Source organism: Bombina bombina, chromosome 1, assembly GCF_027579735.1.
Source record: "Bombina bombina isolate aBomBom1 chromosome 1, aBomBom1.pri, whole genome shotgun sequence".
NCBI lineage: Eukaryota > Metazoa > Chordata > Amphibia > Anura > Bombinatoridae > Bombina > Bombina bombina.
In genome coordinates, this window is record NC_069499.1 from 499,080,544 (window position 1) to 499,106,668 (window position 26,125).

Sequence of the window (26,125 nt, forward strand, 5' to 3'; positions counted from 1 at the left end):
TGTAAGACCGTTGCTCCTGAACTTCTTCACCAACATTTAGGTGGCAGACTGAAATCATTCCAATCCAATTGGGATGAATGAAAGCTGCTGCTAGTGGCCGACAGGCCGCGAGTGAGCAGGAGGCGGAATTGAACAAGCATTTCACCAGAAATGCTTGTGCAGTGTTAAATGCAGACAGCGTATGCTGTCGGCATTTATCAAGGTTGAGCGGACATGTTTCGCTAAAGTGAATCATGTTCGCTCAACCTTTAGTAAATCTACCCCCATGTCTTGTGGTCATCTTTTTCTACACCCACAGCTATTAACAAAGAAGGACTCATAGATCATAAATGTACTTAAGGGGGAATGATTTAGAAATAGGATGCAAGTTTCTAGTTTACTTCTATTGTCAAAATTATTTCAATCTGATTATATTTTTTAGTTGAAAGGAATACCTAGGTTGGTAGCATACACATATCTAGAGAATTATATTTTAACAGTTTTTCATTAATGCCTTTGAAATCTAGATGGCCGCAGTGTTTTCACAATGTACGACATTGATAAAAGCATTCTTGGCAAACTGCGTCATGTAGGTCTCAAGACACATATACTCCTGAGCCTACCTAGCTGCTTTGAAACAAAGGGTACTAAAACAACAAAGAATATGTGATCATAGAAGTACATTTTAATGCTTCTTTTTTAAAATGTACACTCAATCTGAAATAAGAAAGAAAATAATGGGTTTTATGATCCATTAAAAGAATGGACACATGCCCTTAGAGAGATACAACTGCACCTCACTGACGAGGCCCATAGGAGGCTGAAACAATCGTCTGGGGTTGTTGCTTCACTTGTTCAGAGAATAATTGCCTGGTATTTCGGCGCTGGACTGGGTCAGACTGATATGCTTCAGGATATTTTTTTCTCTGTGAAGGGGCATAGTGTGAAAAAATAAATGGCACCCTGAGGAATTCAATAAAAATGAACATGCATGGAAGTTATTCCAGCTTCTGTTCTATCTCATGGAGTGCTGTTCTCTCTCTTTCGATTTTCATGATCCATTAAAAGAACTAATAATATATATCTAATAATTATCTAATAATATACAACACATTAACATATCTTAGAATTAAACATTTAACATTAAAAGCTCAAAGTGCATGAATAAATGTATATTTTAAGAGGCAATGGGCTCCATGCACTAAGCAGCTGATGATGCTTTGAAGCCCTTGTTCGCCCTGAACACTATCATCTGTCCACCAGATAGTACATAAGGACCAGTATATTTCTCAGTTTTAATATTGTTACGTCAAAAAATCACTTCTGAATTTGCAGAGCTGGTTCCCCAAGGCACAGGTTAATAGTTCAGGTTTAATTAAGATTTATGTGATAACAACTAACATTCACAGTTATTAATGACAGTCCACAAGAATATGAGCATTAGAAGATTCTATAATTCCCTGATTAGCTAAACGGGGCAACAATGAATAAAGGTTTTTAGACAGCATATTGTACATTTCTTTATTACTTGACCAATCAAGATGAAAAGCCAAACAAAAGGTGCCTATAAAAAGCATCCATTAATATTATTATTATTATTATTATTATTATTGTTATTATTATTGTTATTATTAACTCTCTCTGGAAGAAGACCCAACCCATTTTGCACATAGCTCTGCTTTGGAAAGATATTTTCTAATTACCACACCTAACTGTGTATTTAGTTGTATTTGTTTTATAGCTAGCTTCCTTTTTATGTGCTTGGGTTCCCTTTCAACTAAGAAATCTTGAGATTTTACAACATTCTTGAAGTAAATGTTAGATTGTGTCTTTGGTAAAGTTAATGGTAATCACATGCTCCAGCAAGACACCAAGCCTTGTTTGATGAGGGTGAACCCCGTCTCTTTCAGAGCAGCTATCACCACTCCCACCACTCATAAAACACAGAGAACCATTAGACCCGATTTCATTTTTATCCATTATATGACCCTCACTACAGGTACATTTTTGAGTATTTATATTGATAAACAACTATCAACTGGGAATATGTTTTCAATAATGTAAGTATTTTTTGTTTTGGATTAAATCATTTCTAAAATAAATTTGCTACTTCACTGAAAGAAAAAAAAAAAAAGTTGAACATACTTGATTTAAATCATTTTTATTGCACCACATTTAATTATTTGCATGTATTAGTTTACTCAACCAAAAGCAATACAGCTATATGAGTTACTTTAATAAAATAAATAAATTATTAAATGAATAATACTATTGTATAAAGCAAAGAAATAGTGGAGATATTAATTGCCTGTCAAGCAAAATCAAGGTTTTCTAAATTTGATACCATGTACTTAATTTTTTACTGTTTATACCATGATGTTTTGATTAATATTTATTGTCATAGACCTTTACAGGTGCAACCCCCCCCCCCAACCAAAACAACCGTAAAACAAGATAGCTGATTGAAATTCAATATTGTGTTTGAATTACTTTTTTTTCACATAAAATATATCAATATGTGCAAAGATAATTTCCTACAATGTAGAGGACTTTTATCATTTAAATAAAAACACTCAATGTTCTGGTGACCAAATTTAATTTGAGATTAAGTTTCATCCTTTAAAGGTTTTATTTCCGTAATGTTTCAACTGTAAAAAAAAAGGTTTCTGTTTATTTTAACATGTGAACTGAACTGGACAATACATTAAACTTTAGAAACAACTATGGGAAAAGTCAAGATGTTCTACTCAAAAGAGGACACACTGGGTTTTTAATTGGTTTTCATATCTTAAAAAAAAAGATTCTGGATAAGTATTTGCTGATGGATTATCATACAAATTTTTAAACCCCAATATAATGTACTGGTAATTTTATCAGGCCAAGAAGACATTTAAAAAATTAAATAACACCTAGATTACAAGTTTTGCGCTATAGAGGGTGCGAAATGAACAATACAAAAGTTGCGTTACTTCACCCTCCATAACGCTGTCATTATGAGTTTTGGAAAAGCCGCCTTGTGTGTGTAATATGGTGGCAATGAGCTCCATAACGCACAAAATACAAGCGCTGCTTTGACGTGCTTGTGCACGCTTTCCCCATAGACATAATTGGGGAGAGAGTGTTAGAAAAAAAACTAACACCTGCGATCGCAGAATGAACATCTCTGTAACGCAACCCCATTTATGTCTAAGGGGGAAAAAAAGTTACCCTAACACCCTAACATAAACCCCACGTCTAAACACCTCTAATCTGCTTCCCCTGACATCGCCAACATCTAAATAAATTTATTAACCACTAATCTACTACTCCCGATACCGCCGCCTCCGAAATAAATTTATTAACCCAAATTTGCTGCTCCCGATATCGCCAACACTAAAATAAAGTTATTAACCCCTATTCCCCTGCACCCCAACATCGCCTACACTATAATAAAGTTATTACCCCATTCAGCTGCTCCCCGACATCGCCACCACTAAATAAACCTATTAACCCCTAAACTGACAGCCCCCCACATTGCAAAAAACTAAATTAAACTATTAACCCCTAAACCTAACAACCCCCTAATTAAAATGACAAGATCCCTATCTTAAAATAAATAAAAACTTACCTGGGAAATTAAAAAAAAAAACCTAAGTTTAAACTATAAATTAAACTAACATTACTATTATACTAAAAATAAAATAACTATCAATTAAATAAATTAAATTACTCATTTAAAATACCTAACACTACTAAAAAAAAATCTACAGTTACAAAAAATTAAAAATACTAAATTACAAAAAATAAAAAAATACTAAATTATGAAAAATAACAAACAAAATTATCCAAAATAAAAATTACACCAAATCTAATAGCCCTATAAAAATAAAAAGACCCCCAAAATAAAAAAAATCCTAGCCTACAATAAACTACCAATAGCCCCTAAAAGGGCTTTTTGTAGGGCTATTGCCCTAAAGAAATCAGCTCTTTTCCCTGAAAAAAAAATACAAAGACCCCACAACAGTAAAACCCACAACCCAACCAACCTCCCAAAATAAAAATCCTAACTCTAAAAAAACCTAAGCTACCCATTGCCCTGAAAAGGGCATTTGTATGGGCATTGCCCTTAAAAGGGCATACAGCTCTTTTTATTGCCCTGAAAAGAGCATTTAGATCTTTTAAGAAAAGCCAAAACCCTAAATAAAAATCTAAATAAAAAAAAAACACCCAAAAAAAGTTTAAAAAACCTAATACTAACCCCTGACGATCCACTTACAGTTTCTGAAGTCCGGACATCCAGGCGGCGAGAAGTTTTCAACCAGGCGGCAACATCGTTATCCATCCAGGTGGCGTCTTCTATCTTCATCCAGGGGGCATCTCCTATCTTCATCCAGGCGGCATCTCCTATCTTCATCCCGGCGGCATGGAGCGGGTCCATGCTGAAGATATCCGATGCGGAGCATGCTCTTTATACTGTCGCTGCCGTATACTGAATCTTCAATGCAAGGGAGCCTTTTCAAAATTGCATCCCTTGCATTCAGTAGCTCTCATCCTATTGGCTGATTTGATTTTTTGACGACCTTGCTGCCTGGATAAAGACTTCTCGCCACCTGGATGTCCCGACTTCAGAAACTGTAAGTGGATCATTGGGGTTCTAGTGTTAGGTTTTTTTAACCTTTTTTTGGGTGTGTTTTTTTTAGTTTATGGTTTGGGTTTTACTGTTGGGGGGGTCTTTGTATTTTTTTCAGGGAAAAGAGCTAATTTCTTTAGGGCAATGCCCTACAAAAGGCCCTTGTAATTTTAATATAAATGTAGGGGGTTGTTAGGTTTAGGGGTTAATAGTTTAATTTAGCTTTTTGCTATGTGGGTGGCTGGAGGTTTAGGGGTTTATAGGTTTATTTAGTGGCAGTGATGTTGGAGGCCAGAGGTTTAGGGGTTAATAACTTTATTTAGTGGCGGTGATGTCTGGGAATGGCGGAATAGGGGTTAATATCTTTATTATAGTGTGGGCGATGTTGTGGTGCAGGGGAATAGGGGTTAATAACATTATTATAGTGGCGGCGATGTTAGGAGCAGCAAATTAAGGGTTAATAAGTTTAATTTAGTGTTTGTGATGTGGGAGGTCCTCGGTTTAGGGGTTAATAAATAGTTTTGTTGCGTAAAACTCATAACTACTGCTCTCAGATTGTGAAATGGATCATGCCGGTATAGGGTGTAACGCAAGCTTTTTAACCTCACCGCAAAACTTGTAATGGCAGCGCTATGGAAATCCCACACAAAAACGTAATTTTTTGATTGCGGGACTGACGTTGCTCTTGAGAAAGACGAAAAACATAGTTGAAACGCGTAGAGCTTCTGCTTATGAGCTTTTATCTATCTGTCCATAGTGACACTTTTAAATAAATTTGTATCTTTTATGAATTTTGTTTGCTGCCTTTTGGATTCTTTTAACCACATCAGTGGGAGCGCTGTACAAGGAGCCGGATTCCGATTTTATCGGAGTAAGTATACTGCACATTTTGTATCAAGCTATACATTGTATCTTGAGTACGTTATCCTGTATTCACAGCCACAGTTTATTTGGGGAATCTTTAACCGCAATACATCATACGTATTAACTCTTGAAGAGGAAGCTGGACTCTGAATTTTTTAAGAGTAAGTATACTGCACTAATTATGTGGTGTTGATCTACACACATAGAAATAAAGCCCTCTCATTCTCAGGCAATTTTGGAGCACCGTAGAAGAAAATACCTGCGCCTCTATACCAAACACCACTAAAATGCTTGCGGTACAGCTATACCGACAAAACTCATAATGGCTGTGTTGCTGTTTTAACGCTGAAATTGCCATTTTTGCAGCATTAAAACACGAACGCAAAACTTGTAATCGAGGTGTAATTAATTTTTGGTTCGGCTTTGGTTTAAATTTGAAAATCCTGTGGAAATCAGTACAAGGTATTTTGTTATGATTTAGGTTGGTGGTTGATATCCTTTTACCATTATCCAATATTTTAGTTTATTAGTAAAGCAGGGACATGCAACTCAACATTTTTCTTTCACAATTCAGATAGTTAGAGTGTACAAATTTAAGTGACTTACAATTTACTTCTATTATCAAATCTGCTTTATTTTTTGGTAGCCCAAATTAGAGCAGCAGCAATGCACTACTCAGAGATAGCTGATCATGCCAGGTGAGCAAATGACAAGAGGCATATATGTTCATCCACCAATCCGCAAATAACCCCTGGTAGTGAATTGTTACTTATTAGCCAAACTAGGTGAGTTTTTCAACAAATGATACCATGAGAAGGAAGCAAATTAGATAATATTATTAACCTGGAAAAGTATTTAAAATGGCACACTATCTGAAATGTTACTGTCCCTTTAAGATGTATTTACTGCTGGTTATATTCTGTATAATTATTTTGCTAAGCAACTTTTGAAATGCATTTGAAATACATATTAATGTTTGGATAGCAGTCTTGTTTTACACAGTACAAATCTATTTACTTTGGTGATAATAATTATTGCTATTATGACAACTAAGCTTTTGTTCTGGCTAAAGATATACCTAAACAACTTAGGATTCCAAAATAAACTATTTTACTCATGTTTCAGCATTGTGTCTTGGTTCTTAATCTTAATAAAACTTTAAATTTATGACTGAGCACACACTGTTTATTTTCCTGAAATATTTCCGATGTCAAGATGCTTTCTCTTAAGAACGTAGAAAATCAAGATTCAGTAAGTCCCTTTAGAAGCTATTATGAGCTTCACTCTGCTTTTGCACATGATTCTCCAGGGCAACATGCATTGGCAAAACACTTTTTTTCATTGAGTTGCATACTCATTTTTCAGTATTTAGTACACTGTTCAATAACTTTATATTCATATCAGCAGAGCTCCTATATACCATTTTAGAAACGGATAAAAAGCTTTTTTAAAACTTAGATATTTGAACACTAGGATTGTCAAATACTTCTGATTGATTATACTCTAAAAATCATTTTGAGCTTTCTTGCAATAATCCAGATAATGAAGACTGTTTAAATTGAAATGTTTTTAGGACACTGGCAAAATTTAAAAGATAGCATCTGTTGTTAAAGAATCAATATCGGTTTGATCTAAAACCCACTTTATTTTTTAAAAGAAATGATAAAAGATTATTGTGAAAAAACATTTTTTTTACTGACAAGCAAAACACACACAACCGTGCTAAAATAAATGTAATTTTACTTAGATTTTATCTTTATACCTAATGTATGATAGCTATAAATAATAAATATAGCAAACAAATAATCTCCTATATTGTTCACAATTGCTTTATTAAACTGTTCATAGCAAGTGATATAGTATTATATAATATTCACACTCTTAAATACATTATAACGAGGGACGGATTTACTCTTGGAGAGCCCATAGTTAGGTTTCTCAAGAGTCCCTCACTCAAAATAATAATATATATAAAAATGTGACAAACTATTTCACAACTTCTGCATCAAGTATTAGCATCAATATTTCAAAATCTTTATAGTTAGATCAAGAAAGCTATTATAATGCTTAGCTAATTATTGAACTTGATGTTAGTGTAGCAGATTTTTTAAATTTATTTTGTGCATATAACGTATTAGTTACCTTCCAGAATTGTCATTTAGACCTGTGAGAAGAATTTAAAATGCAGACATATGTTAACTTTTAATAAAATCTTTTTTTGCCAGTGCTGTATGTCTCTGTTATTATGAGCCCTACAGACCTTTCAGAAAGAGTGCTAGGTGTCTCACACAACATAATGCTCCATTGTATTTCCTTAAACTCAGGATGTTCTTTTCCTAAGGTTGTGAAAATCTAGACCTAATTCTCACTGACTCAGCTACTGCTGTCTGTGCACTTTATAAGCTACTATACCTCCCAATGTTTCCAGGAAGCATACTGGGGTAGGGAGGTGAGGGGGTCTAGTAGGTTGTAGCAACAGTGTTGCATTGATAGGGCCGAGTGTGTCATGGCAGCATTGGTGGTGTTGGGGGAATGTTGTGAGCAGAGACAGACATTACCTGGTACAGGGACATTTGCCCTCACTGGGGAAGCTACATGCCTCCAACTCACAACAATCTCCCAATATGTGTGATGGCTGGTAAATATGCATCACCTTTTTCTGTATTTTCTGTATATTGCAGTAGATCATGAACTTGAGACCTTATTCTTAGATTGAGCGAAAATCATTTATCTTATTTCTGCAAGACTAGAAGGGAAAGCTATCAAAGGGACACTGAACCCAATTTTTTTCTTTTGTGATTCAGATAGAGCATGCAATTTTAAGCAACTTTCTAATCACCCCTATTATCATTTTTTCTTCGTTCTCTTGCCATCTTTATTTGAAAAAGAAAGCATCTAAGCTTTTTTTTTTGGTTCAGACTCTGGGCAGCACTTTTTTTATTGGTGGATCAATTTATCCCCCAATCAGCTAGAACAACCCAGGTTATTCACCAAAAATGGGCCAGCATCTAAACTTGCATTCTTGCATTTCAAATAAAGATACCAGGATATTGAAGAAAATAAGAGGAGTAAATTAGAAAGTTGCTTAAAATTCCATGCTCTATCTGAATCACGAAAGAAAAAATTGGGTTCAGTGTCCCTTTAAATGTAGGGCCTCGGTCTCCTAAAAAAGAATTTATTCTACAGCTATTAGTATATGTCAGATGTTATCCTGAATTTAAAATACCAGCATGATAGCATTAATATTGCTGTAATACAGTACTAGTTCAAAATATTTCTCTGGCTTTGGGTACTTCTGTAAAAAACCTCTGAAATGCTTGCAATTTGGCATTATTTTTTTCAAGTGATTTATTTTTACAATTTTCAACTTGCTCATGAAAGTCAATAAGTGAATTTTTTATTTTTATTTTGCCTTTATTAAACAAGTGCCTTATTTTAGTTTGAATAAAAATAAATATACTAGTTACATAGGAACAATAAATATGCAATGGTAATTCTGATAGACAGAATTCACAGAATATTTCTTTAAAATAATACAAAATATGCTTAAAAAAATATGTGGTATCAAACACATTTTGTAAATTCTTAATTTGTCTTCCATCAGGATGTCAGCTCACTGTAAGTGTTATTGCTATGTGCCAGAGTAAATCTGGAAGAAGTCACATCACATAGATTTAATTGATAATTATGTTGATTTAAAGACCGCAATAGTCTTCAACATTAACATGAGCATGTATATCAGTTGGCATAGAGAAACATATTGACAAAATGATGCCAAATTATGCTAAAACGTCATTAACATTTGCTTGATATAATGCTTTGCATGCTCAGTTTACAATGGGATCTGCAAAACATAAATTTCCTTAATCAGTAATAAATATTGAAAGCTCACATTTCCTATAAGATGCTGCTATGCACAATATACAATAAAATTAAAATATATTCACACAGTAAATGCTGGTAGTTCTCTACCTTAAATTATGTATAAATATGTTGAAATCACAAAGAACATTTGTTGATAAGTTTACTATTTACAGAAAGACTTTAAAGGAGGAGCTGACACAATGGAACTAGATCTTCAAAAGCTTGTTAGACTGCAAAGTGGCTTCATTGTTTAGGGAAGACCATTAACATATACTGCATAGCTGTGTTAAGTGCCGCAATACATAATACATGAATCTAGAACTGCTAGCATTGTGGGAAAACAATAATTAGTTGCATGTGTGTTTTATTAAGGTATAGTTGTTTCTCTGGATAGAACAAGAGGCACTGCATAAACCTCATAGAGGTGAACAAGGGGCTGGCCGTCAGAGTACTAGGGCATTCTACAGATGTGAGGGTGGGATCTGAGCACCAATCAAATAAAGGCTATGGTATGATGAACTGACAGAAGTGTTGTTATGTAAATAAACAATTTATTACAATTTGACAGACTAAATGCATGGATCCATGCACAATAGTAAAAACAGATCTAAAAATACAATATAAAAATACAAATAAAAACAATTTTACAAACTGATTCCCCAATTTGATACCGAGGGGGGCGGCATATTCATTCCGCTGGCCTTGATATCCTATATGGACTTGGGAATCTTCACTAAATGTCCTGATTGATACAGAGGGGAGCAGATATTCATTCCGCTAACCTTGATATCCTATATGGACTTGGAAATCATGACTAAATGTCCTGAGTTATTCTAGTGTGACTGAACTCCTCTTGTATGTTTAATGACAACAGGATGTGTAAGATGAATAAATATTAAATTAACACAAAAATGATGAATCACACTTACGTGAGTAAATGATCAAAAAGTGTCCAAATTATATGAATGATTGTGTCCAAAGTAAAAAAAAAATGTGAATCTAACGTATTAGTGATAAAAGTTACAACATAGGGGGGTGTGTCCGTACAGCGTACCTGACAGGACGCACTTTCTGGGAGCTCTGATAGAATCTTCACTAATCCGTCGATTTTGGAGACATTACAGTGATTCATATACCAGCACACTACAAGATATAACTGCTTCATCTTCGGTGGTTATATCTTAGCTCAAATCTGCTGTTTTAATGAAATTGGAGCTACAGATCGGAAATATAGGGCCTAAGGCGGCGGCCTACTATTAAGTCTCAACCCCCCCCCCCGGCTACACCGGGTTACCAGTGCTGGCGGATAATATCTGCCTTACTGAACTTTTTATCTACAGCGCAGGATCAGGGAGCATACTGATAACAGATCAACAGACCAACAATCCAGATCTTTCCCCTTTCTTAAAACCGGAAATATGACGACCGCATGGGAGACAAGTTCGCTGCAAACATTGGATCAGCGTTTTGCCAAAATAGAGCACCTATTACACAACCTTTATCAAAAATCCTTACCTAGAGATTTCCTGGAGAACGCTGTACCCTGGACACAAAAGTTACTGGAAAGGGAACTCGAGCTGGATATGCCAAACGGGAACGACCAGCATGCACAACTTGCTTTAAGGAAGGCGCTTTCTCTCCCTCACAACCCATCTACTGAACCTGATGACCGGGAAAGCATCGCAGGCATTCAGGACAACCACACTATGCAAGCTACCCAGCTGTCTCACTATTTGGGATCCTTGACCCCAAGCCTTGCAATGCAGTTCGAGCCCAGCTCCATATTAAAGGCTACTAATATACTACCATAGCATATATATGAAGGGAATCGAGATGACTTGTGCGACAAATTCACATATCCAGCTGAGTCAAAGCCTAGCTCTTTAACTACCACAACAGACTCGCAAGGTATCGACAGTATACCAGAAATAAGGATACACGCTGTGAAAAAAAAACCCTCGAACTTCTTCACTTACGCCTATGACCAAATACTCTTTGAATGGTTAAATCTGCAGAACCAGCAGGGCCTCCCTCTCACTATCGCTTATGTATCACAAAGCCTACATACTACTAAGAGACAACTACAAACAAAGCTGTCCACCACTTTAAAAATTACAACGATTGCACAGAAACGGTTCTTTCAGCAAATGGGAACAATAGCTGACAGGTCGGTTAGACCACATTGTGCGCTCCTCAGGATCTGTGTAAGTTATGAAGACACATCACTTTGGGGACTTGGCTATGAAGAAGATGGGGCTTCCGGCATCTTCTATATAACTTTGCTTATTGTCCCCATTCTATTGTATTTTGCCATATGGATAGCTGACAGAGAGGGCTTAGGATAACGATACAAATACAGATCACCGGTTTGCTCTTTTCCTCTCTCTGTATTTGGACTGCCACTTCTAAATGGTTAATATACTCTAATAGCTATGGTGCTTATGTTTTTAATGTTCACAAGTTTAATTGTATATATGTATGTCATCCCCCTTTATTAGACACTGCCTCCCGAATCAAACACCTATTTAAAATATTAATAGGACATTCAGCGGCATGTTATAAAGATATTTAGTAGCTTTGCTTTATGCATTCCATGTTTCCCTCTTGTTTCTAGCAAACATAATACCGCTAGTACAATTATCATATATATGTTTATGTTTGCCTTATGAAACTAGCTCTAATAGGACAGAAGCAAAAGTTTTGCTGTCAATCATAATATATACTAATAGGAAAATTTAGGGTATTGTGACATGCTCATCGCAGCTTATGGGGCGCGATGTGATAATGCCGTACATGTAATGCTGCTGATGTCTAGATTCACACCATACTGATTTATTTTGCTCCTGTGGTGAGCGGCCGTAGTCACGGGGAGGAAACAACAAGAAACAGCTTCAGATACAAGGCAGCACATAACAGGTCGTGAGTAACAGCAATAAATCTTAAACGCACAGCACTAGCAAAAATACCAATAGCTCTTATCTCAATCAGCTTGACATGATATATGGAGATTTTTAACGCACCACATAATTATATGTCCCTTCTGTGTAGGGGATAGGAACGACATAGCATATTTAGATACAATATAACTGTTCTTTTTTGTTTCAGCTTGTTCACTAGTTAAGCCCTTTATTATTATTATACCTAAACATAGGGACCCAAGAGTGGTCCATATTGTCAGTATTTTTCTGGTATTGAAATGACCCATATAAGGCTCAGATATATAAACATTTTTCTTTGTTTTGCTAAAGCCTATTGTAATATATGTTAAAAGTTTGGTAATATAGGGTCTGTGATTTATCATGTGCATTGCATCACCCCTACTCTCTAGAGAATCTTTTTAGTAAAGGTCCAAGAGTGACCTTTTTTACAGCCTACAAGGGGACTTTAAATACGGAAAAATGAAATTTGGGACTCAACTCACTGCTTATTTATGAAAGTTCAATGAGCATTTATGACTGTTCATCTGTTTGAATACTTATGCTTTATAGACATGACATGTATATCTGATGTAACTTTTTCTCTCTTATTTTGTGTATATGTCAACTTGAGTCCTCAATAAAAATATTATTAAAAAAAAAAAAGTTACAACATAGTGTTGATGAAAATGCTCAAATTATCCTGAATACCATGAAGAATGTAATATTGGGTGTAATAAATTAAAGACAATAAGAGAGCAAATAGGTGAACTTGGTGTTGATCAATATATATATATATATATATATATATATATATATATATATATGATGATTGAAAACAAAAACAGGGTGAGCAAAAATTTGGGAAAAAAGGCAAAGATAAAAATAGAGAATACAAAAAAAATAAAAATAAAATAATGCAATATCTAATAAAGGTAAAAGTAAAGATAAAAATAATTGTAAATCCAAACTTGATTCTTGGTGATGAATCCATTAAGTGAATCCAATTCCTTGGTGATCAGTGAAAATATTCTTTAAATCCTTCTGTATAAATAAATACAATAGTGCAGATCGCTTTCAACAATATCAGTGTGTAGAAAATATGCTTACCAGGTCAAAGTCAACGCGTTTCAGACTGCTATAAGGTCTTTATCAAGACTAGAGAACTGACTTATACTGGTAGCTTTTTATAGAGCAAATGGGAGGGCCTCTTGAGAATGTTTGGGCTCCAAAACTGGTTACAAACTGTCTACTTCCTGTTCATTACTGATGTATTGTGGGATTATTGTAAAAAAACGGAAGTGACAAATGTTTATGTCATTTCTGTTAAATACGTGTTTTAAATGTATTTCAGCTAGGTTAATGTAGATCTCAAACCGTATTTGGCTTAACAGAGCTCATAATATTGAATATTGCCTCATATACGGCTAGATTTAGAGTTCGGCGGTAAAAGGGCTGTTAACGCTCCGCGGGTTTTTTTCTGGCCGCACCATAAATTTAACTCTGGTATCGAGAGTTCAAACAAATGCTGCGTTAGGCTCCAAAAAAGGAGCGTAGAGCATTTTTACCGCAAATGCAACTCTCGATACCAGAGTTGCTTACGGACGCGGCCGGCATCAAAAACGTGCTCGTGCACGATTCTCCCATAGGAAACAATGGGGCTGTTTGAGCTGAAAAAAAACCTAACACCTGCAAAAAAGCAGCGTTCAGCTCCTAACGCAGCCCCATTGTTTCCTATGGGGAAACACTTCCTACGTCTGCACCTAACACTCTAACATGTACCCCGAGTCTAAACACCCCTAGCCTTACACTTATTAACCCCTAATCTGCCGCCCCCGCTATCGCTGACCCCTGCATTACACTTTTAACCCCTAATCTGCCGCTCCGTAAACCGCCGCCACCTACGTTATCCCTATGTACCCCTAATCTGCTGCCCTAACATCGCCGACCCCTATGTTATATTTATTAACCCCTAATCTGCCCCCCACAACGTCGCCGACACCTGCCTACACTTATTAACCCCTAATCTGCCGAGCGGACCTGAGCGCTACTATAATAAAGTTATTAACCCCTAATCCGCCTCACTAACCCTATCATAAATAGTATTAACCCCTAATCTGCCCTCCCTAACATCGCCGACACCTACCTTCAATTATTAACCCCTAATCTGCCAACCGGAGCTCACCGCTATTCTAATAAATGTATTAATCCCTAAAGCTAAGTCTAACCCTAACACTAACACCCCCCTAAGTTAAATATAATTTTTATCTAACGAAATAAATTAACTCTTATTAAATAAATGATTCCTATTTAAAGCTAAATACTTACCTGTAAAATAAATCCTAATATAGCTACAATATAAATTATAATTATATTATAGCTATTTTAGGATTAATATTTATTTTACAGGCAACTTTGTAATTATTTTAACCAGGTACAATAGCTATTAAATAGTTAATAACTATTTAATAGTTACCTAGTTAAAATAATAACAAATTTACCTGTAAAATAAATCCTAACCTAAGATATAATTAAACCTAACACTACCCTATCAATAAAATAATTAAATAAACTACCTACAATTACCTACAATTAACCTAACACTACACTATCAATAAATTAATTAAACACAATTGCTACAAATAAATAAAATTAAATAAACTATCTAAAGTACAAAAAATAAAAAAGAACTAAGTTACAGAAAATAATAAAATATTTACAAAGATAAGAAAAATATTACAACAATTTTAAACTAATTACACCTACTCTAAGCCCCCTAATAAAATAACAAAGCCCCCCAAAATAAAAAATTCCCTACCCTATTCTAAAATACAAATATTACAAGCTCTTTTACCTTACCAGCCCTGAACAGGGCCCTTTGCGGGGCATGCCCCAAGAATTTCAGCTCTTTTGCCTGTAAAAAAAAACATACAATACCCCCCCCCAACATTACAACCCACCACCCACATACCCCTAATCTAACCCAAACCCCCCTTAAATAAACCTAACACTACCCCCCTGATGATCTTCCTACCTTGTCTTCACCATGCCAGGTTCACCGATCCGTCCTGGCTCCAAGATCTTCATCCAACCCAAGCGGGGGCTAGACATCCACTGAAGAAGTCCAGAAGAGGGTCCAAAGTCTTCCTCCTATCCGGCAAGAAGAGGACATCCGGACCGGCAAACATCTTCTCCAAGCGGCATCTTCTATCTTCTTCCATCCGATGACGACCGGCTCCATCTTGAAGACCTCCAGCGCGGATCCATCCTCTTCTTCCGACGACTAGACGACGAATGACGGTTCCTTTAAGGGACGTCATCCAAGATGGCGTCCCTCGAATTCCGATTGGCTGATAGGATTCTATCAGCCAATCGGAATTAAGGTAGGAATTTTCTGATTGGCTGATGGAATCAGCCAATCAGAATATAGTTCAATCCGATTGGCTGATCCAATCAGCCAATCAGATTGAGCTCGCATTCTATTGGCTGATCGGAACAGCCAATAGAATGCGAGCTCAATCTGATTGGCTGATTGGATCAGCCAATCGGATTGAACTATATTCTGATTGGCTGATTCCATCAGCCAATCAGAAAATTCCTACCTTAATTCCGATTGGCTGATAGAATCCTATCAGCCAATCGGAATTCGAGGGACGCCATCTTGGATGACGTCCCTTAAAGGAACCGTCATTCGTCGTCTAGTCGTCGGAAGAAGAGGATGGATCCGCGCTGGAGGTCTTCAAGATGGAGCCGGTCGTCATCGGATGGAAGAAGATAGAAGATGCCGCTTGGAGAAGATGTTTGCCGGTCCGGATGTCCTCTTCTTGCCGGATAGGAGGAAGACTTTGGACCCTCTTCTGGACTTCTTCAGTGGATGTCTAGCCCCCGCTTGGGTTGGATGAAGATCTTGGAGCCAGGACGGATCGGTGAACCTGGCATGGTGAAGACAAGGTAGGAAGATCATCAGGGGGGTAGTGTTAGGTTTATTTAAGGGGGGTTTGGGTTAGATTAGGGGTATGTGGGTGGTGGGTTGTAATGTTGGGGGGGGGTATTGTATGTTTTTTTTTACAGGCAAAAGAGCTGAAATTCTTGGGGCATGCCCCGCAAAGGGCCCTGTTCAGGGCTGGTAAGGTAAAAGAGCTTGTAATATTTGTATTTTAGAATAGGGTAGGGAATTTTTTATTTTGGGGGGCTTTGTTATTTTATTAGGGGGCTTAGAGTAGGTGTAATTAGTTTAAAATTGTTGTAATATTTTTCTTATCTTTGTAAATATTTTATTATTTTCTGTAACTTAGTTCTTTTTTATTTTTTGTACTTTAGATAGTTTATTTAATTTTATTTATTTGTAGCAATTGTGTTTAATTAATTTATTGATAGTGTAGTGTTAGGTTAATTGTAGGTAATTGTAGGTAGTTTATTTAATTATTTTATTGATAGGGTAGTGTTAGGTTTAATTATATCTTAGGTTAGGATTTATTTTACAGGTAAATTTGTTATTATTTTAACTAGGTAACTATTAAATAGTTAAGAACTATTTAATAGCTATTGTACCTGGTTAAAATAATTACAAAGTTGCCTGTAAAATAAATATTAATCCTAAAATAGCTATAATATAATTATAATTTATATTGTAGCTATATTAGGATTTATTTTACAGGTAAGTATTTAGCTTTAAATAGGAATTATTTATTTAATAAGAGTTAATTTATTTCGTTAGATAAAAATTATATTTAATTTAGGGGGGTGTTAGTGTTAGGGTTAGACTTAGCTTTAGGGGTTAATACATTTATTAGAATAGCGGTGAGCTCCGGTCGGCAGATTAGGGGTTAATAATTGAAGGTAGGTGTCGGCGATGTTAGGGAGGGCAGATTAGGGGTTAATACTATTTATGATAGGGTTAGTGAGGCGGATTAGGGGTTAATAACTTTATTATAGTAGCGCTCAGGTCCGCTCGGCAGATTAGGGGTTAATAAGTGTAGGTAGGTGTCGGCGACGTTGAGGGGGGCAGATTAGGGGTTAATAAATATAACATAGGGGTCGGCGATGTTAGGGGTAGCAGATTAGGGGTACATAGGGATAACGTAGGTGGCGGCGATTTGCGGTCGGAAGATTAGGGGTTAATTATTTTAAGTAGCTTGCGGCGACGTTGTGGGGGGCAAGTTAGGGGTTAATAGATATAATACAGGGGTCGGCGGTGTTAGGGGCAGCAGATTAGGGGTACATAAGTATAACGTAGGTGGCGGTCGGCAGATTAGGGGTTAAAATTTTTAATCGAGTGGCGGCGATGTGGGGGGACCTCGGTTTAGGGGTACATAGGTAGTTTATGGGTGTTAGTGTACTTTAGGGTACAGTAGTTAAGAGCTTTATAAACCGGCGTTAGCCAGAAAGCTCTTAACTCCTGCTATTTTCAGGCGGCTGGAATCTTGTCGTTAGAGCTCTAACGCTCACTGCAGAAACGACTCTAAATACCGGCGTTAGGAAGATCCCATTGAAAAGATAGGCTACGCAAATGGCGTAGGGGGATCTGCGGTATGGAAAAGTCGCGGCTGTAAAGTGAGCGTTAGACCCTTTAATCACTGACTCCAAATACCAGCGGGCGCCCAAAACCAGCGTTAGGAGCCTCTAACGCTGGTTTTGACGGCTACCGCCGAACTCTAAATCTAGCCGATAGTTTGAAGTCTTGGATTGTCAGCTCGCTCTATTATTTAGTATCGCATATTTATTTGGCTAACCGTACAGTGTAATAATCTGCCTCTCTAGAATTTTTTCACAGGGGCAGCTTTAATTGACATCGCTTTTAGCCAATCATCAGCTCACCATGCGCCCCATGTGAAAAAGGAACTGCATGCTCCCGTGCTCTCAACTAACTCATTGCTACTGACTGCGCATGCCCAATTCTTATGCTGCTTGCGCATTTCTAAATGAGAATACTCAGCTCCGGGTTACATAAACATAGCATCCGATGTAAGTAAACAGTAAATCATTCCTTTCGTACTGATTCACTGTTTACTTTCATTTCTGTCTTCATCAATTATTTTTCTCTTCATTAATACAATTATTGTAAGTATTTATTGCCAAAGAATTACCTCAAAAAAATGACAAACCTTTATTTGAAAATTCTAAGTAGCATAAGAATTGCGCATTCTCAGTCAGTAGCAATGAGTTAGTTGAGAGCACGGGAGCGTGCAGTTCCTATTTCACATGGGGCGCATGGTGAGCTGATGATTGGCTAAAAGCGATGTCAATCAAAGCTGCCCCTGTGAAAAAATTCTAGAGAGGCAGATTATTACACTGTACGGTTAGCCAAATAAAAACGGCATTACAAAGTGAAAAAAGTTTTTTTTTATTTATATAAGCACATCGATGTGCTAGTTAAGGTAAGAGCATCAGGGATATATTTGGCAATTTTTGGATTGAGTCTAGAGCCCAAGAGAAGGGATCAAGACTGGAAATAGTGCACTTAGGCAGCACTCCCGTCCCTGATTTGAGTGAATAGTAATAATAAACTCACATTCAGGACCAAAAAGTTTCTATTCAAAAAGGATTTACTTAAAACATAACTTTTATTCAACAATGATTGTAAAATCAATATGTGTATGTGTGTGCTTTAAAAACACATAGGAACTGGATTGTAAATATTGGCTAATGGTCAATTTGGCAACCTAGTTATACTGTTATAAGGGACACCTCTGAGGGGTCCCACTTTTTTATATATATATATAGGTGCTTGTTTATATTTTGTATCATACGCTAGGGGTGGATTGGAGTGTTTCACAATGGGTTCACACCTGGGTGCTGTATATGGCACTTACTGGGTTTGTGGTTAGGCTAGTCAAATGTCTAATTCTGGTTTTTCATATAGGATGTCTGATATAATAGTTGTCAGATTGACTTTTTCCAGACCTTCTACTTTGGTCTGGTTTAGTATATTTGACTTCAGACTCTCTGGTAATATGATAAATTATACATTGGTTATTAGGCTTCTGTCAGTGCCCTAATATCTCATAGAATACTTTTAGACTTTATGTCTTCTGGGTGGAGATATATATATGCCAGGAATTAAATTGGAGTATCTTTTACAACTTGTTATGGCATGTAATACTGATGGTGCCTAGAGTTCTTTGTCCCTTTTATTTCAAGTGTAATCAATTAATAATGATGCCAATGGGTTTGATAGCAGATTTGTTGGAATAATTATAATACTAGCTTCCAATTGGTACACAGGGTCTACGTTGCACCTTATTTAAAGCTGTAAGACAGCTTTAAATAAGGTGCAACGTAGACCCTGTGTACCAATTGGAAGCTAGTATTATAATTATTCCAACAAATCTGCTATCAAACCCATTGGCATCATTATTAATTGATTACACTTGAAATAAAAGGGACAAAGAACTCTAGGCACCATCAGTATTACATGCCATAACAAGTTGTAAAAGATACTCCAATTTAATTCCTGGCATATATATATCTCCACCCAGAAGACATAAAGTCTAAAAGTATTCTATGAGATATTAGGGCACTGACAGAAGCCTAATAACCAATGTATAATTTATCATATTACCAGAGAGTCTGAAGTCAAATATACTAAACCAGACCAAAGTAGAAGGTCTGGAAAAAGTCAATCTGACAACTATTATATCAGACATCCTATATGAAAAACCAGAATTAGACATTTGACTAGCCTAACCACAAACCCAGTAAGTGCCATATACAGCACCCAGGTGTGAACCCATTGTGAAACACTCCAATCCACCCCTAGCGTATGATACAAAATATAAACAAGCACCTATATATATATATAAAAAAGTGGGACCCCTCAGAGGTGTCCCTTATAACAGTATAACTAGGTTGCCAAATTGACCATTAGCCAATATTTACAATCCAGTTCATATGTGTTTTTAAAGCACACACATACACATATTGATTTTACAATCATTGTTGAATAAAAGTTATGTTTTAAGTAAATCCTTTTTGAATAGAAACTTTTTGGTCCTGAATGTGAGTTTATTATTACTATTCACTCAAATCAGGGACGGGAGTGCTGCCTAAGTGCACTATTTCCAGTCTTGATCCCTTCTCTTGGGCTCTAGACTCAATCCAAAAGTTGTTCCTGTGCACAAGCACCCCAGCTCACCACAAGCTACACTATTAAGATTGATATACACACAGACTTGAACGTGTGTACAGATATATGCATATGCATAGATAAATAAAACACGTACATAAACACATATCAATCTAATCTAATTTGAGCAACCCTGTATTAACATTATTGTAGTGCTAGTGCCATTCTTTCTTTTTCTCAACATATATTTGGCAATACATACGACTTTACCATCACTTTAATGTGTGAGACATAATATAAAAAAAAGGGGTACACTTGTGCATTATATGGGCATCATATTTTACTCATTATGAGAAAACAACGTATAGTGAATTATACAGTTAGTTGATTACAGAGAGAGTGGAATCTAACTAAGGTATCTCTGAGTTCATAGACAAAGTGTCTAAATAGATGTGACCACATAAGTAACATTGATACCAGAGTATAGGATGACATACAGAAAACATGGGATCTCGATCTAAATTCACCCATTGGTGTCTAGTCAAAGTCCACATACGACCAAAGGTATGTGATGGTAGGGATACTTATTCTAAATTATTGAGAACAAAACTTTAGGAAAAAAATCCTAGAGTTAACTGGAGAGTCTATTTCAACTGATCGAAAACAAATAGTAATGGAATTCCCCATTCTATTATCTTAGATAAAGGGCCTTAAGATGATCATATTTAAATATATATATATAACCCTTAATCGATTCGCTCAAAAAGTAAGTATAAAAGGATCTAAACTTACAAGAATCAAAGTTAAATGCTTCAGGGGAAGCCAACTGTTATACAATTTATAAGATTCATCCTTTTCTGAGTGCTGAAACTACTAAACAGCTAATCCATTCCCTAGTAATTTCCCGGCTTGACTACTGTAACAACCTACTAACTGGTTAGAGACCCTAGTTACTAGTTAGAGACCCTAAATTTTTGTTCTCAATAATTTAGAATAAGTATCCCTACCATCACCTACCTTTGGTCAGATGTAGACTTCGACTAGACACCAATGGGTAAATTTAGATTGAGATACCATGTTTTCTGTATGACATCCTATACTCGATTCCACATGATTTAGACACTTTGTCTATGAACTCAGAGATACCTTAGTTAGATTCCACTCTCTGTAATCAACTAACTGTATGATTTTCTATACGTTGTTTTCTCATTATGAGTAAAATATGGTGCATATATAATGCACAAGTGTACCCCTTTTTTAATATTATGTCTCACACATTAAGTCCTATTTTCTGACACCATCTCGATTATATAAGGTCTGTTTGAGCTTGGTTCTATATATGTAGACCATTTTTAACAGTTCTTACATAATTGTCCCATGATATCCATATTGTTTGTTATAGATTCATAGTGTGATTTATTTATTATATGATTTTTGATTATATATAGCCATTATATACAGTGAACACCATATATAGGTGACAGATTGCTGTACACCCATCAGATTCTTGATGGTATTGTTATAGTAACTTTAACGATAGATGTCTCTAAATGTTCTAATCGAGTGTACATATGTTTTTATATAATTTGCAATGTTGACTAACCCCAGATTCACTTACATTATTTGGTATTTAGGCCCGTATTCTAAGATGCACAGGCTGAGATGAGTTTTTTTTTGTTTGTTTTTTAAAGTATTTATTTTGTAAGAAATCTGTAAAATACGATACATGACACCAAACCCGGCCTAGGGGTTACACAGCACGGCCAGGAGTGGTTGAGAGCAGAGTAATTTTTCCACAGATCACAAAAACTATATAAACATGATATTCAGTAATAGTAACAGAGTAAATTTCCTAACAGAACAAGTTGGGGGAAGGAGGGTGGGGGAACAGAAACAAATTACCTAAATGGGCCAACCCTGGACTTACATAAAGCTATCATAGGTGAGGGAAGATATGGTCGGTATACAACCTGAAAAGGTTATCCCTGAGAACCGTAAGTCTGAAGGGGTAAGAGACAGGGGAGCCCATGCTTTAATGCAGATGTATTCTAGTTTTGGTGGGGGTGGGGGGTAGTCATAGGAGGATGTCAATGAAGGGGTTATCCAAAAGGGTAGGGAGAGCTAGTGGAGAAGAAGTTACGGTTCCTTGACTGATCAAGAGAATCACTATCTATCCAGATCATTTCAGGTCAGGGAGATAATTAGTCATTTAGGGTGTTACGGGCTTTAGGGGTCATAAGAATCTCCCAGGGTTCCCAGATCTGGGCATGAGTGCCCATTTGTCTATTGGCCAGATACACACCGCTCTCCATAGACTTGAGATATTCAACTGTCTCCAGTACACTTTTCAATCTCAGAGGTTGTTTTTTTTTCTAATTTCTAGCTATCAGGAGCTTAGCGGATAGGAGGATGCAGATCAGGAGACACTTACTGTGAGGGGGAATTGGAGGAATGTCTAGATGGAGTAAACCCATGGAAGGGAGTGTGACACTAGGAAGGCCTAGATTGGTACACAGTTGTCTCATCTTAGCCCAGTAGTTTGTGAGTTGGGGGCAGTCCCACCATATATGCGTGGGGTTGCTTCTCCCCCCGCATCCCCTCCAGCACTGCCCCAATGTTGTAGGGTAGAATTTCTGTAATTTGGTTGGCACCAAGTGCCATCGGGTGAGAAGTTTATAAAAAAGTTCATACACCGTTACACAGTGTATTGCCATCCTGGTATCAGATATGGCGTGCTGTAATTGTTGTGTTGAGTGGACTCTTCCCCATTCTCGTTCCCATGCCAGGGTGTGGGAGGTTTCAAAGGAAGAGTTGTCACCAAGAAGGCATTGATAATGGACAGATAAGGGCTTATGTAGTTGAAGTTTGGTTGTCCATCTGGTTTCCCAGAGTGTTGTATCCTGGAGTGTCTCAGAGAGGAAACCCCATGCTCATAGCAAGGATCGTAACCTGGCTAAGTCAAAGAGAAGCTTGGAGGGTAGATCCCTCTTTGCTATCAAGTCAGAATGGTTCAATAGATTGTTGTAAAAGTTGCTTATTGTTCGTAATTGCAAGGTTCTCCAGGTCCCGATGGAGAAGTTGGGAAGGGTTAGGAGAAGACTTACTACTGGTTGGACTGGGGACGGGTATGGAGTGATCATTTTGAAATTGCGTAGGCATAACCACGCACTCCTACATTCCCTGACAATCAAATTAGAAAGAGTAAGTGACTGGAGGCCGTGACTCGCCATCCAAAGTAGGTCCTCAGGTTTGACATGGGCTGGTAGGGAGGCCTGTTCTAGTTCTTGCCATCTGGTTTGTGGAAGATCAGAGCTCCATGCAGAACCATGGGTGATCATTGCGGCTTCATGATAGGTTCTGATGTGTGGAAGCCCTATCCCTCCCTTCTCTACAGGTCTGTGCAAGATATTTGCCGCTACTCTAGGTTTATCCCCTCTCCAGATATAGTCAGATATAAGTCATTGAAATCGAGCAAGGATATTCTGAGGGACAAGGAGAGGCAGACATAGGAAAAGATAAGTGATTTTAGGGAGTATCATCATCTGGATAGCTGCCACACAGCCAAGACAAGATATCTCCTTGTATCTCTTAGAGCTTAGGAGGGAGTCAATTTGTGTCAAAAGTGGAGAATAGTTATTTGTCATTATTATTTTCTTGTCATGCGAAAGTAAAACTCCCAGATGCTTAATTCCCTCAGTTGACCAATTTAAAGGGGTAGAGTCTTTGTAAAGTCTTGAGTTCCTCCAATGGAAGTCCCAAGGAGTAAGCTTCAGTTTTAGATACATTAACTTTGTAATGTGACAGAGTGCCAAATAGTTCCAGAAGGGTGAAAAGAGGGGGAAGGGAGGTCAATGGGTCAGATAAGAAGATAGTGAGGTCATCCGCAAATAGGGCAAGTTTCTGATTCAAGTCATGGATTATGAGGCCTTGGGTCTCCCTTTGTTGTCTAATGGCAGCAGCCAGGGGCTCGATGGATAGTGCATACAAGATAGGGGATAGCGGACATCCCTGCCTTGTGCCGTTGGTGATCAAGACAGATGGGGAGATAAATCCCATCCCTCTCACTTTGGCTGATGGGTTGTAGTATAATGAGCCAATGGCTTTGCAAAGCATGGGCGGTATACCAAAAGCTTTTAAGGTAAGAAACATATAATCCCATCTCACCCTGTCAAACGCTTTTTCCACGTCTATCGACAGGGTGAGTAATGGGAGTCCCATATCAGCGGATTCAGTATAGAGGTTTTAAGAGAGTGTACTGCTGATTGAGTCTCTTCTTGTGTAAAAGGGAGTATCAGGTCATTTACTTCCTCAGGGGAGAGGTGTGGTAAATGGAGCGATTCAAGGAAGTTCTGGATCTCCCCTGTACTCGCCTTGGGAGTATTAGGGTCAACCCCTAAATTATATAGGGAGTGATAGTAGCTCACAAAAGCTGTGCCTATGTCTTTCAGTTTGTAGGCAAGAGCACCCTTGGTCTTAATGGCAGAAATCCGTTGTTGTTGGGTTTGGTAGCAAAGTTTGTTTGCTAGGAGTCTGTCAGATTTGTTGCCTTTATAATAGTAGAGTTGCTTTAACCTAAATAATGTAGCTTGGACTCTCTTGCCCTCTCTCCTATTTATCTCTTCTCGTATCTGTCCAACCAATTGTGAAAGTCGGGAGGAGGGCTATAAGTTATTACTGTTTTCCATTATTCTAAGCTCTGCATACAGTTTGGCTAATGGGGTTTCATGTTTGTCCCTAAGCTGAGCTGCCCTAGATAGGAAGTAGCCTCTCATGTAGGCTTTAAAGGAGGCCCATAGTGTTGCAACTAAGGTGTCGCCTGTATCATTTAGTGTGAAAAAATCCACAATGACTCAAGATATTTCGGACGATTCAATGTCCGACATGAAGAGATCCGGGAGTCGCCATGGCGGACGGGTTTCAGAATATGTAAGAAGGGAGCAAGTCACTACCACAAGGTCATGGTCCGACCAGGGGCACGGTTTAATACTTGAAGAAATACAGGCGTCCAAGGTCCAGCTATCACAAAAGAAGGTATCAAACCTCGAATAAGAATTATGTGGCTTTGAAAAGTGGGTAAAATGTCTCTCAGATGGGGACAGGCATCTACATATGTCATAGAGATTATATCGGAAGCATAGCTTCCGAATAGCCGCAGACTGGGAGGAGGCACTCCTATCTTGGGGGAAATTGTTCAGTGTCTTTCTGTCTAGGAGAGGGTCCCATACAAGGTTGAAATCACCTCCAATGATCAAGCGACCTCTCGTCACTTTTTCAATGCGCTCAAGGGTGGAGCGGAGGAAGGGGTCTTGCTTGGTGTTAGGGACGTAGAGAGAAACTAGGGTGCATAAGATCTCATTGAGATGACCTACTAGTATCAGGAATCTTCCCTCCGGATCAGACTCTCTATACTCAATTTCACATTTGACTGATCTGTTTACCAGGACAGCCACACCTCTTGTTTTTTCGGTGTAGGAAGCTGTTTCTCAAAATGGAAAGTAGGAAGGATTGGTAAAAAATCTGGTCCCTTCCTGCCAATGAGTTTCCTGCAAGAAGGCAATTTGGAGTTTGTACCGGAGGAGATAGTGGAGTAAGAGGCTTCGTTTTGTAGGGGAATTAAGGCCCTGGGTGTTAAGTGTAGCAAATCTGAGGGGAGGCATCTTGGGATAGTTCCCAACTACTATATATAAGAGGATGAAGTAGAGGAGGGGAGAGGGTGCACTATATTTTTGGGTAGTCGAATAGTTGGAGTTAACAAGTCCAGTTCAGTCCCAAACCTAAAGGCACTTTAAGGGAGATCAGGAGTTCGAGGGACAATAACAAGGGAGACAA